The 12,953-nt window shown below is 44.2% G+C and overlaps 1 long non-coding RNA gene across 1 annotated transcript in view; it reads left to right on the top strand.

Moving 5' to 3' along the window:
* LOC109302414 overlaps positions 1-12,953 on the top strand; it is a 20,682-nt gene that overhangs the window by 7,386 nt on the left and 343 nt on the right. The window contains exon 2 of the long non-coding RNA XR_002098752.1: positions 3,940-3,946. This is a non-coding gene — a long non-coding RNA (uncharacterized LOC109302414). The remainder of the gene's footprint in view (positions 1-3,939; positions 3,947-12,953) is intronic.

Below are 12,953 nucleotides of genomic sequence, written 5' to 3'. Positions count from 1 at the left end.
CCCCTAGGGTTGGCTCTGCTTGAGATCTCTGGTTTTCCTGGTTCCTGACTCTAGTCATTAGCTTTTCCTCAGACTGTTGCTTTGGATTTCCCCTATGGATCTGGGTTCTGATCTTGACCCCTGGCTTAGCTCTGTGTGTGGATTTTGACCTGTGGGTTTCCCCACTGGACTTGGAAGCTCAGCTTCTGACTTTCTGGACTCTGACCTGATCTCACATTAGAGATGCTGCTCCAGGATCTTCCTCCAGATTGGGTAATTAGCTCTGGGATCCTCATCTCTCCCACAGAGACCAATTCCTATGCCAGACCACCCATGATTTGGTGCTCTAAAATAATTCATGACTGAACATAGTTACCATCTGTTTGTTGTTTGAAGTCCTGCATGAAATGGGACTGCAGATTTTTAATAGACTAGCAAAATCTTCATGTGTAGTGTCACTTGGCAGTCTGGTCCAAAAACGCAAGGATTCCATGACAGAATACAATTTGGTTGTTCAGGATCAAAATGATGTCCATGTTGAGAGATTAAAAAATAAAGCCACACATGAAATATAGCTGTGCAGAAAGCATAAATTGATTTTCATATTTTTTTTAGAAAAGCAAACATTTTCAGGATCATTAATTTAACAAACCTGCATTTCTGCCTTAATAAATTAAAACAGAGAGAATACCATATTTGCATGAAGTACAGTTCTGTATGAACTGTAAAAAGGAACATCACCAAAAAGATGTTTTTCTCAGAGATGTGCCACAGAGACTCAAGTGTCTCCTAAACCACAGAAGTAATAGCCAGGATTTTCAAAAATGGCTAGTGATTTTCAGTGCCTGGTTTGAAACAATTTATTATTTATAAAATTTCTGAGAGCTTCTCTTCAGAAAAACATGCCCTTTTAACGTGCTAATATTCATCTGGGCGTTAAAAAAATGCAGCACTTGAAACCACCAGTCACCTTCAAAAATGTTACTTGCCTGAATGAAAGACTTGTATTAACACTTCCTTTGCTCTTTCAGTTGTGCAGATACAAAAAACTTTTTTCTAGGGGAATGGCAGTTCAGTACCTTACTCAAGTGCAAAATGCCTCTTTAGAAATTAAGAGAGTAAAAATAAAACATTAATGGTGTTAAGACACTAATTAAATCTGTTTTCCAATTATGTTAATGAAACTACAAAGAAAATGCAAATCTAGATGTCTCCAGAACTCCTAGCCATTCTGGTACAGCACCATGTTTGGTAGTCCTATAGTAATACTTTCACAACTCCCTTGAGAGAACCATATTAGTGATTCACAAATGTGCATTAATGTCCTCAGTTTGATCAGCTAAGTGTCTTGTATTGTTTTTGGTGGAGAGGGAACTATTTTGAACCATGGGATTAAAAATATCGCAGTGCTACCAGCTGAGCTAGAAGAAGTAAAGCCAGTAAAAATCTGTCATTATCTGTAACACTAATATCATCCTTCAGGCCTCATGCCACCAGCTGGCAAGTCTCGCTTCATTCGAAGTAAGATATAAGTACACTTACAAGTAGTGCTATTTCAGCCCACTAGAAGTCTAAGAGGTCCCACTACAGCAGTATAACAGTCACAAGACTAATGATGCAGCACTTTAGGAATGCTTTGCCTGGCTAATCATATTATAAACATATTCATAGTAGTCCCAAGGAAGTCCAGAACTGCTTTTGTAATACAGTACTTATGTAGTAAAAATGAAGCTCCCTTTGTCACTAAGGACAATCTTTTTAACATTTCCTTTGGCACTGTTCCTCTGTTCCTACAAGTTTTCCATTACATTTTGTCATACACAACCACCAGCCATATATTTTGTCAGGGTCATGTCTTTGTACCAGTCTGTATAGGGGTGAACACTACATTATGTCTATAAAGCCTTCATCAAAAACAAAGATCCACCACAGACAAAATAAACTCTGACTGTTTGCTCATACTTTGGGTTATTAGAAACCGGTAATTAGGTAGCGTAGACAGCTTTGGAATGATCTCAAGTGGCTCGAAGGGGACCTGGGTGCCTTCCCCCATACCCCTTAGCACCATTGTAAGGCTCTCCCCAGGCAGAAGGCATGAGCACATCACTGGAGGACACATTCAGGCCTGCCCTGAGGGCACTACTCAACCCAATTGCTAATGCAAGTGGGGGAGGAGAGTTTATTTTGTCAGTAGTGGACTCATAGTCCGGAGTAAAGAAGAATATGCATGCCCTCCATACACAGAGAAGAAGTCCTTCTCTCCACGGGGAAAGCAAGTCATTCATTGCATAACATAATATTACAATCTTTTTTGGATATGTACATTTCCTGCATGTTTACTAAGTCTCAGCTATTTTGAAATATATACAGTCACAGTTCTAAAAGCTCAGTTTTTCTCCATAAGTAACTTGGTCTGTTATGAAGAGCATAGTTTGATTGCTTAGATATCAATTCTGAGGCTTTTTGCTCCTGGTATTGCCTGATCCCTTTAATTTTCCAAGGGAAATTACAACAGTTTCTTTCGGGTCTTTTCAATATTTTTGGTGCCTAGAAATACAGAGGAACCAAATGGAATTTTCAAAGCTTTCTGAATATGTGAGGTCACTAGCTTCCATTGAGATCAATTTTAAGTTAGCTGTTTAACTATCTTAAGCACTTGCAAATACCACTAATCATCTATCTGTAGTTTTCTGCCAATAAATACCATTGAAAATATAGTTCTTTGTCTCCTGCATGTGGCACTAAAATCCTAATAGATTTGCAGAAAGTCTTAAATTCCTGTTGCATCTTTTCATTCCTATGGTATCTTTATTTCCACCAGTAATAGTTTGCCCCATAATTCATAGCCACAGTGCCTCATTTTTCTCTACTCTTGTGGTGCATACTATCTATACATGGCCACTGTCCTTCACGTCTGTAAGAGCTGCAGTCAGGGATTCTGCACGTAGTTTCTCTATCATTTTGGGATCCCTTAACTACAATGTACATGAAAAAATACTGTTACTGGGAATAAATGTAATGCATTGCTAGCCTAGGCAGAAAGAACCAATTTAAATGTATTGTTATTTTAAGTTATTCTACAGGGTACCTTAATATCTTCAACTTCAGAGGCTGAGTTCAAAAAAGTTACTAAAAAACAGGCCCATTAAGGAATCTAAAGTAGGGCAGGCTCCATTTCATTAAGGCCAAACATCAGCTCTACCTCAATGCAGAGAAATAAGTATCAGCAATTCTTTTCTGACTCAGTTTTGGAAAGATTTCAGTAAGCACTGAATTCTCTGAGACCAGGGCTGCCCAGCTGGTGGCAAATAGAGGTTAAATTGCAACCCCTAAGCTACCACCCGGCTGTTACTCCCTGATTGCTCTGCCTGCAGAAGCAGCTGAGGGCTCTGACCTCTTTCTCCCTCCACCTTCCACTTCCCTTCCTCAAAGTTGGGGAGGGCAGTGCAATGTGTAGCCTGCAGTATTTAGGAAGCCTGTGGCTCAGGGCACCTGAGAGGCATGGAGCAGGCCATGCTTGAGTATGTTGTGCAACTGGGAGTTGTTCAGGTGCACAATGCATCAGGGGAGCACCTGGGTGCATGGTGCAGTGGGGTGGTGGCTGGACATGCAGTGCAGTGGAGGAGGGGGCAGCTAGGGGCTCATGTAGTGCAGCAGGACTGGGGGTACCAGGATGTGTTGTGTATCAGAAGATGTGGTGTGGAGAGCAGTAGGGAGATGGTGCAGTGGGAAGGCATGTGGTATGCAGTCACAGGGGCCTATGGTCCATGGCTCCCACTAGCATGGCTCCAGCTAGTGAAGCCCTCTGGGGCATGTGGCCCCTGGTCACTTAGAAGTTGGACTGTCCTGCTCTAAGACAAAGCATAACATATTTGGATCATTATGTTCAGGAATAGAGATACATTTTAACTTTACCCTCTAATCCTTCTTTTCATTTCTCATTCCTGTAACAGAACCCAGGTCATTGGTTTGTAACACCTCCTTCAGCAGAAAAGCAGCTGGAGGATTACTGAAGTTTTCAAAATCGGGAATCAAAGTGGAGAAAATGGACACCTCTTCACATGCGGGTAATTGCAGATTCTTCACAGTACCTCCTACATTGGAGGTATAAAAGTCAACATTGTTTTTTCAAAATGAGCATGTAATGAGTCCTTTTATAGTTTCTATATACTACAACACTCTTTTCTAGGAGTATGATTTCTTCTTAGAATGCTGAAAGCCTGAAGATGAGATTGGAAGGTAGGAGGTAAAATGATTTAGGTTTATGAGTGTTTTTTCAATGGCTTCTCTTATATGCATATACTAGAGTAGAAAGTTTTAGGAATATGTACTAGCTGTTGCTACATAAATGATTCTTTTAAATATGTAGTAATGTGAAGTTAGCCTAGTGTGACATCTTTTAGTACTTCATAATATATCTGTGGGAGTGTCACAGCCTGACTAGATAAAGGTTGACAAAAACATAAAAGCTACAGATAGAAAAAAAAAAGAAAATGGGAAAAAAGAAGCATGGGGATGCTGAATACACGTGATGACAAGGCTGCTGGAGTGTGCTAATTAGTGATTAATAGAGTCTGCTCTGATGCATACTAATTTGCATGCTTTGGAGCAGGCATCAGGCACGTGTGTAGGTGCCCTTAATGACCAGGATCTGGCCTAAGAGTAGGCCTATGTTTTCCAGTGTCTCACAAACAAGTGAGGTGATGCAGTCTTTTCCAGCTTTTAAAGCCAACAAAGGGAAAAGCAGAGAGAGGCAAAAATCCTAGGAGTATTACATTTGGCCCTAATTCTGCCCTGCCTTGGCATTTGCTTTTGTGGCTTGTCCATGGTGAATACAAATCTATTATTGTGAGATGCTAACATTTTCTTACTTTCTTTGCACAGTTGCAAATAACTATGCAAAGACACAATGGAGATTAAGGTACTTATGCATTAATATGTGAGGTGTGACAAGTTTGCATTTAGCCAAAGAGAGTTCATTGTGTATAAATGCTTTGAACTATATATTTAATTCATTTTTTGAATTTTGCTACAGCTTTTTTGCTTGAGTAGAAGATAGTATTCCTTTGAAGCACCAGTACTCCATTGGGATGTTGTGATTCATAGTTTTGTATTTAGTGAATGGGACAGTGCCTGGTGGACATTGTGTTCTTGTGTATTAAATATGTTAGCTGTCAGACCATTAAATGTAGGCCCTTTCTGTCCCTTTTTGGGGACTGTCTATGTTGAAGTTAAAAATCACAAAGCTTTTCTCTGATACAGTAACAGTCTAACCCCAGTGTCCTGACTAACCATTATCTTGCTCATTAAAATAATTATTGCATCCAATGTTGAATGTGAACTATTGTGTATTATGGCTGTGCATTTGTCTTCAAAGTCACTGAACTCTTGGAATCTATTGTAGCTCATTTCTATAGGAAGCATTTTTTTATTATCTTGACTTTGAAGGGGAGTGGGGAAGGAGGGAATTCTGCCTTTCCCATCTTCTGCATTTATTAAACATCCTCTAAAAGAAAGCATTTTAAAAACATAAAAGCTTTCACATGCACTCTGCATCCAAGGGAACACATTTATTTTTTCTGCTTCTTTAGCAGTCTATGTATGTGGTGATGATGTTTTTAAAAAAATAGGTCAGAACCATTTGCAGCATTCACAAAAACCAGAGCCATTTCATAATCTGCCAAGTAGAATTTTTTTCTTTGGAAGAGATCAGATATGATTGCCTTTCTCAGCTACTAGCAGGTCTGTGTCCTCTAAATTCCTGTATTTCCATGGGTTTTTGGCTTACTGGGATAGCTTTAGGTTGTGTGAACACCTAATTAATGCAAGGTAGTCAACATTGCAAGACCATTTTTACTGGGTAACATTCTTTGATCTGTGGTATGTAAAAAGTCAGGCAAAATGCTACGAATAGTCCTTCCTGGTCTTAAATGACTCTATTAATGTATTCAGACATGTCTACCTTTTTATTTTAGTTGTGAGTAGGCTTTGAAATTATTTTATATTTTGAAAACGTTTTCCTTTTTCCCTTTATGTATAAAAGAAGCTCCTTGTTCATACCCGCAAAACCTTAATATTGTTGTCCTTCAGACCTCTCCTTAATACTCTTACCTGGGCTGTTATGCCTCCCAGCTTCTTGCATATGACCATAATTCCTTCAAAAGACTCAACAGTGGTTAGGCAGCTTGTGTGCTGTGACTGCTGTGGATCAGACTGCTCATATTTATCTCACTATTACTTTATGATCCCTCTCTTGAGTCTGCTTTACCTACCTATTGCCTTAAATCAGAATGTAGCTCTTTGAGTAGAGGACTATCAGGTTCTTTTGTATGTTTATACTATTTAGCACTTTGAAGTCCTTATCCTTGTTTCATGGCTGTACAAAAACAAAACATTAAGTGTGTGACGAAAAACTAATAGCAGGTTTTTAGAACCAAGCAAGCAGACAAAGGGATTGCGCAAGGTATTTTAGAGCTAAGGTCATTCGCTCCTAATCTGCAGCATTGTGTCAATGCCACTTCTGAACAGAAAGAGTTGGGCCAAATTGAATGCAAATAACCAATCTGGGATTTAACTGTAGCAATATGACTGTCACAGAGGAACAGTGCTGGCTAATGATATTTGCATGAATGTCAGAAGGCCACAGGACACCCACAGCCTAATTAATAAAAATGGAGGTTATAATGACCTGAACTAGATTTTACTATCTATCTTAAAGGTATATTCTTCTTGCAATCTTTAGACTTATTCATTATTAAAAGTTTCACAGATAAGTTTGGAAAAAAATGGGGGGAAAGTGGTAGTATTGCTCAGCAGTTATTAGGCAGTTGCTAAGTTTAGGAAACAGAAACACATGGATTTGTTAATGAAGAACAATTTCCACACCTGTAGAATATGACTATATGCAGACATTCAGTTTACTAGGGGAATCTCCATTAGCTGCTACCCACCTGGTTCTCACTGGGTGCATCTACGTGAGATGCTGACTGCACAATAGCCAAATAATAGTGTGCAGTAGTGCGTCACAGCAGAGACAGTGCTAATACACTACTGTGCAGTATTATTAGCCAAGTGTGCAGTAGTATCACTTTAAAAGACATCCACCGGTACTACTACACAGTAAGTCTGGTTACTGTGCATTTATTTAGTACTTGATTATACAGGGCACAGAGAGCAGGGGCAGGGGGAAGATACGGACTGAAAGTCTGTATTGTTCCTTCCTTAAGCAGGATTTCTGAGAAATTTCCACTAGTAGAAATGAACATCTATTCATGGCCTATGGTATCCCTCCCTCCCACCTCTCAGAGAAGAAGCCACCAAACAAAACTTAATAAATAAAACCCAGGCTTTAAAGGAATATAATCTAGATGTAAACGTAAGTTATTTGTATATTTTTACATTCTTCTATACCAGTTAACCATAAGGATGTGGGAAAAAAGGCTTAAAAAAATTTAAAGACAGGATGACAGAATCATAGACAAGTGGCACAGGAAAGGACTTCACGATAACACTTTATCCAACCCCTTCTCTGTCAAGGTCAAATGTGTTTTATTCTATTTCAGTATATTAAAAATCTTAGAATTAAATTTGATATTCTGACATCTGACTGCATTCAAATGTATTTAAATTAAATAAACCAAGTAATACATAATTGCTGCCAAAGTTTCAACAAGTGACAGACCATTGAGCTGAAGGAATACTGACTAAACCCATAAAATCAAAATTAGCTGAAGCCTAAACCAGTTTCTGACAGCTGTAGCCTCTGTTGCTGATGCCGAAAGTATTTTCTCCATTCCAGCTATTAAAGTTGAGAAATCTATCAGGAGTTGAAAGAGCAGGATACCAAATTCTGAATAAAGATATGGTATGTAAGGATGAGGTATACTACAGGATGACCGGACAGAATCAGATAAAAAAACTAAATGAGCAAAATACTTTCTTTGCTTAATAAATCAGTTAACTTTAAGGCCACCTGTTAATAACTTTTTCCCTTTATTTATCAGGGACATTTACTTACATAATAAAAAGCTTTAAAAATTATATTCGTTTTAATTGAATTCTAATTTTCATTTCAATGCAGTAGACATAAATAACATAGTAAATAAGTAATACACCATTCATCTTTCCTAAGATAATATTCTGGAGAAAAGCTTTGTTGTGCAATATAGCCACTTACATAAATGTCAGTTGATATAACCTGGGTAGCAACTAGTACCAAAATTATACCAACCAGTGGGAAACTTTCTGCAGGGTAATCATGAAAGAGTACAAACACAAGGCAATATTAAAACTGGTTATTTAATCTAAGGTTTCTATAATGCTGGTTTATATCACTTTAAATCAGTCCATCCTAAATGGCTACAAAAGCTGGGCCTTCAAACCCATGTTAAATAATTCAGCAGGATACTGAGGCAATCCACAGAAGTAATAGGAAAGGAAACTTCACCTTATTAGATTATGGGACAACACTAAAATTGCCTCAAAGGGCACATCCACACATACAGTCCCATGCACTTGCAGCAGCTCAAGTAGGAGTGACACAAATTTAAGCCAGGGGTTTTTGCCTCAGCACATGTGACAGGACATGCACTTTGGTGTGAGGCAAGTTGTGCCATTTGGGGCAAAATAACCCTGCCCAGCTCCTCCCTGATCTGCAGCCAGGGGGAGCTAGAGCCTGGGGCCAGCCAGCACCTGTGTGGTTCTAGCAGTATAAAAACGTGTCCTGGCAAGCAGCTCAGGATTACTTGTCCTGAGGGGCTTCTGAGGTGCCCCAGTGGCTGAGCCTGTACTCCACCCTCATCCCACAAGCCACTGGGGACCTCCTCCATGGAGCCATTGCCACAGGCATGTATGTGGTGAGCTTCATGGACACCCTGGTCTCCTGCCCCTTCTGCGAGCAGAGGGAGACCCTGGAGCACATGACCTTTGAGTGCACCAGGGTCCAGCCCCTCCACCTCCAGAACCTTCTCCTAAGATTTTGGTTGAATTTAACCCCCCATCTTTGTTTTTGGTCACCCCATCTGCAGCCCCACCAAGTTCCAGGACCTCCTAGTTAACTTTCTCCTAGCCCTAGCCAAGTGGGCCCTGTACTTGACCAGGAAGGAGGCTCTGGCCAGGAAGGTGCCCAGAGACTGCGGAGCCACTTTCGTCTCCCTTGTCTGTACACGTTTCTGGGCAGAGCGTCGATGGGCGGTATCCACCGGCTCCTTGGATGCCTTTGAGGACTGGTGTGTGCGGCCCATGGGGCTCTGCTCAGTGTCCCAATCTGGATATCTTCTTTTCATATCTTAAACCTTTAACCCTGACATCACTACTACCCTTTTCTTCCTTAGTTGCCCCACCCAAAAAAAAAAAAATATCAGTTGCATCTTTCAAACTTTGGTCCCACACAGTGGGGGCTATTAGTTAACTAGGTGCTCCTTAAAGCCCATGCTATCTGGAAGATACCAATAGACAGAGCATCTGAGATGCCCCAGTGGCTGATCCTGTATTGCACCCTCATCCCATGAGCCACTGGGGACCTCAGCTAACAGCTCCTCCATGGAGCCATTGCCACAGGTGTGTATGTGGCGAGCTTCATGGACACTCTGGTCTCCTTCCCCTTCTGTGGGCAGAGGGAGACCCTGGCACACATGACCCTTGAGCACCCCTATACCTCCATCCCCAGAACCTCCTCCTGAGGTTCTGGTTGAATTTCACCCTCCACCTATTTGTTTTTGGTCACCCGATCCATGACCCCACCAAGTCCCAGGACCTCCTGGTCAATCTCCTCCTGGCCCTGACCAAGTGGGCCCTGTACTTGACCAGGAAGGAGGCTCTGGCTGGGAAGGTGCCCAGAGACTGCAGTGCCACTTTCCTCTCACTTGGCTAGTGTCCACCAGCTCTTTGGATGCCTTTGAGGAATGGTGGGTGCAGCCCAGGGGGCTCTGCTCAGTATCCCCCTCCAGAGAACTTATTTTCACATTTTGATCCTTTGACCCCCACATCACTCGTATCCTGTTTTTGCTTTTGTTGTCCCAGTTAGTAGTATCTTTCAGTCTTTGGCCCCACAGAGGGGATATTAGTTATCTGGGTGGGCCTTAAGGCCCACATTAATATGGAAGATACAAATAGACAGGAACTTCTGAGGTGTCCCAGTGGCTGAGCCTGTACTACACCCTCATCCCACAAGCCACTGGGGACCTCAGCTCGCAGCTCCTCCGTGGAGCTGTTGCCATGGGCATGAATGTGGTAAGCTTCACAGACACTCTGGTCCCTTTCCCCTTCTGTGGGCAGAGGGAGAACCTTGTACACATGACACTTGAGCGCACCAGGGTCCAGCCCCTCCACCTCCACCTCCAGAACTTCCTTCTGAAGTTCTGGTTGAACTTTACCCCCCACCTTTTTATTTTTGGGCACCCCGTCCACAGCCCTACCGAGTCCCAGGGCCTCCTGGTCAACCTCCTCCTCGCCCTGGTGGAGTGGGCCCTGTACATGACCAGGAAGGAGGCTGTGGTTGGGAAGGTGCCTGGGGACCGTGGCGCTGCATTCCTCTCACTTGTTCATGCATGTTTCCAGGCAGAGCACCAGTTGTCAGTGTCCACCCACTTTTTGAATACCCTTGAGGACCGGTGGGGGCTCTGCTTGGTGTACCCCTCAGGCACACTTATTTTCATGTTTTGACCCTTTGACCCCCATGTCACTCCTATCCTGTTTTTTTCCTTAGTTGTCCAAAAAAAAAGTTGTATCTTTCACCCTTTGACCCCACACTGTGGGGACTATTAGTTAGATGGGTGGTGTGCCTTAAGACCCATGTGAATATGAAGAATACAAATGTACAGGTGCTTCTGAGGTGCCCCAGTGGCTTCGCTCATGCTCCACCCTCATCCTTCTGAGGTCCTTCTCAACTGGTGGAACCTCCTTCTTAGGTTTTGGATGAACTTTTAATTTTTGGATACCCCATCCATGGCCCCACAAAGTCCCAGGACCTCTTGGTCAACCTCCTCCTGGTTCTGGCCAAGTGGTTCCTGTACATGACCAGGAAAGAAGTTCTGGCTGGGATGGTGCTCGGGGACTGTGGGGCTATTTTCCTGCCACTGGTCTGCACATACCTCTGAGTGGAACACCACCAGGCAGTGTCCACTGGCTCCTCAGATGACTTTGAGGACCAATGGGTGTGGCCCAGGGGCCTCTGCTCAGTGTCCCCCTCAGAAGCACTCATTTTCATGTTTTGACTCATTGACTCTCATGTCATTCCTATCCTGTTTTTGCCTTTGTTGTCTGAAGAATTTAGTTGTTCCATTCATCCATTAGCCCCCATGAAAATGGGCTACTAGCTACCCGGGTGGGCCATACAGCCCACGGTAATTGAATGGACAAATAGACAAGAGCTTCTGAGGCCCAGCCACTTGTTATCTGGGGACACTCTCCCTTGTGCCAGCTGGATTGCTGAAGCAGCCCTAACCTGGAGTTGCCCCTGCCCCCTCTACCTACTGTAGCAGCCTGGCAGTGGGAGCTGTTCCCTGGATATGACCTGCTGTCACCTGTGACAGCATCTGCCCCTTGAACCTGTGGCCACAAAGTTGTGCCCCTACCAGACCCAGATGGGGAACCCCCACTATGCCATTTGGGCATAACAAATTGTCTCATTAAAATACCCAAAATACTGTTCTTCCACTATTAAAATGAAACACCACTATATGTTTTATTGATATATTTATAAGTGTAGAACAATTTGGAGGGGTTGGGGGAGTTTGTGGGTGGGTGTAGGGTTTGTGGCAGTGAGGTTTGGGGAGGTATGGGGCTTGTGCGGGGGTTTGGGGTTGAGTATGTAGGTAAGGGATTTCTGGGGGTGGCTTGGGGATGTGGGTGGATTGTGGGTGTGGGGTGGCTGTGTGTGGGGGCTGCTCAGGAGGGGTGGGTCCCCTGCTCTCCCACAGGTTGCAGCTCCCCTGCACAGCACATGGACTGCCCCTCCCCTGCAGGGTCCCAGTCCCCACTCCCCCCTGCAGGGCCCACAACTCACCTTTGCACCAGCAGCAGCTGTTGGGTGCTCAGGGCCTGCTGTGGCCAGAGTCCCCAGCAGTGTGGGTGTGGCACAGTCCCGATTGCCTCCAAGCCGGTGCCACTTGTGCCACTCATGGTGGGTCCGGCTCAGTGTAGCATGGCACGGCATGGGGCTGTGAACCTTCAGGCAGCCCTGGGCTGCTCGCACTGTCACCTAGGGCCCTGCACCACTCACAGGGACTTGGTGTCATGCCAGGCTGAGTCTTGCCTCTGGCAGGAGTGCTGCCAGACCTGTGGTGTGTGCAGGGAGGAAGCGCATGGTAGGACCCAGCCCAGTGTGGCTTGGTGCTGTGCCTTTGCACAGTAATGGGAGGCACAGCTCTGGGGTGCATGGCTCCTGTCTAGAGGCATGCTAGCTGTGTGGCCTGGACTGAGTGAGGCCAGGTCGGGTTGGCAGGGCACATTTTCCACAAGGCTCAGGCAGTGATATGCCATGGAATTTTATAGGCATAGCGCTGTGGCTGTGCATCACTGCCTGACCCTCATGGAAAATATCCCCCACCAGCCCAGCTGCAAAGCCAGTGTGCCTTTGCATAGGAGCCATGTGTCCTGAAGCCATGCCTCCTGGTCCAGTGCCCCCTGAGAGCATGGCTTTGGCATGACATCCTGAATGGACCTGGCCTTGCCTGGCCCCCTGGTGCATGACTTTGGACAGGACCGAGAAAGCTATGTGGTAAGAGGCTGGGCCAGGCCACATCCATTCAGCATGTGGAGAGCCCGGGTCACGCAGCAACATGTCACTGCCGGCTGTGCCTGCAACCAGGCCACAGTTGTGCTGGCTGCTGCCTCTGGCACCACAGAGGGTGGAGGGGAGGCAGGTGTGCAGTGGCCCCACCTGAGCCTCTGCACAAATCCACCCACAGCACCCACATCCCCTCCACCACTCCCCCAAACCCCCCAACATCCCCCTTAACTCAAGTCTTTCCACA

The sequence above is a fragment of the Gavialis gangeticus genome, unplaced genomic scaffold (genome assembly GCF_001723915.1).
Source record: "Gavialis gangeticus isolate Ggan-Ray unplaced genomic scaffold, GavGan_comp1, whole genome shotgun sequence".
In the NCBI taxonomy this organism is placed as follows: Eukaryota; Metazoa; Chordata; order Crocodylia; family Gavialidae; genus Gavialis; species Gavialis gangeticus.
The sequence above is the reverse complement of the archived record's forward strand: the minus strand, read 5'-3'. Positions and strand labels throughout refer to the sequence as shown.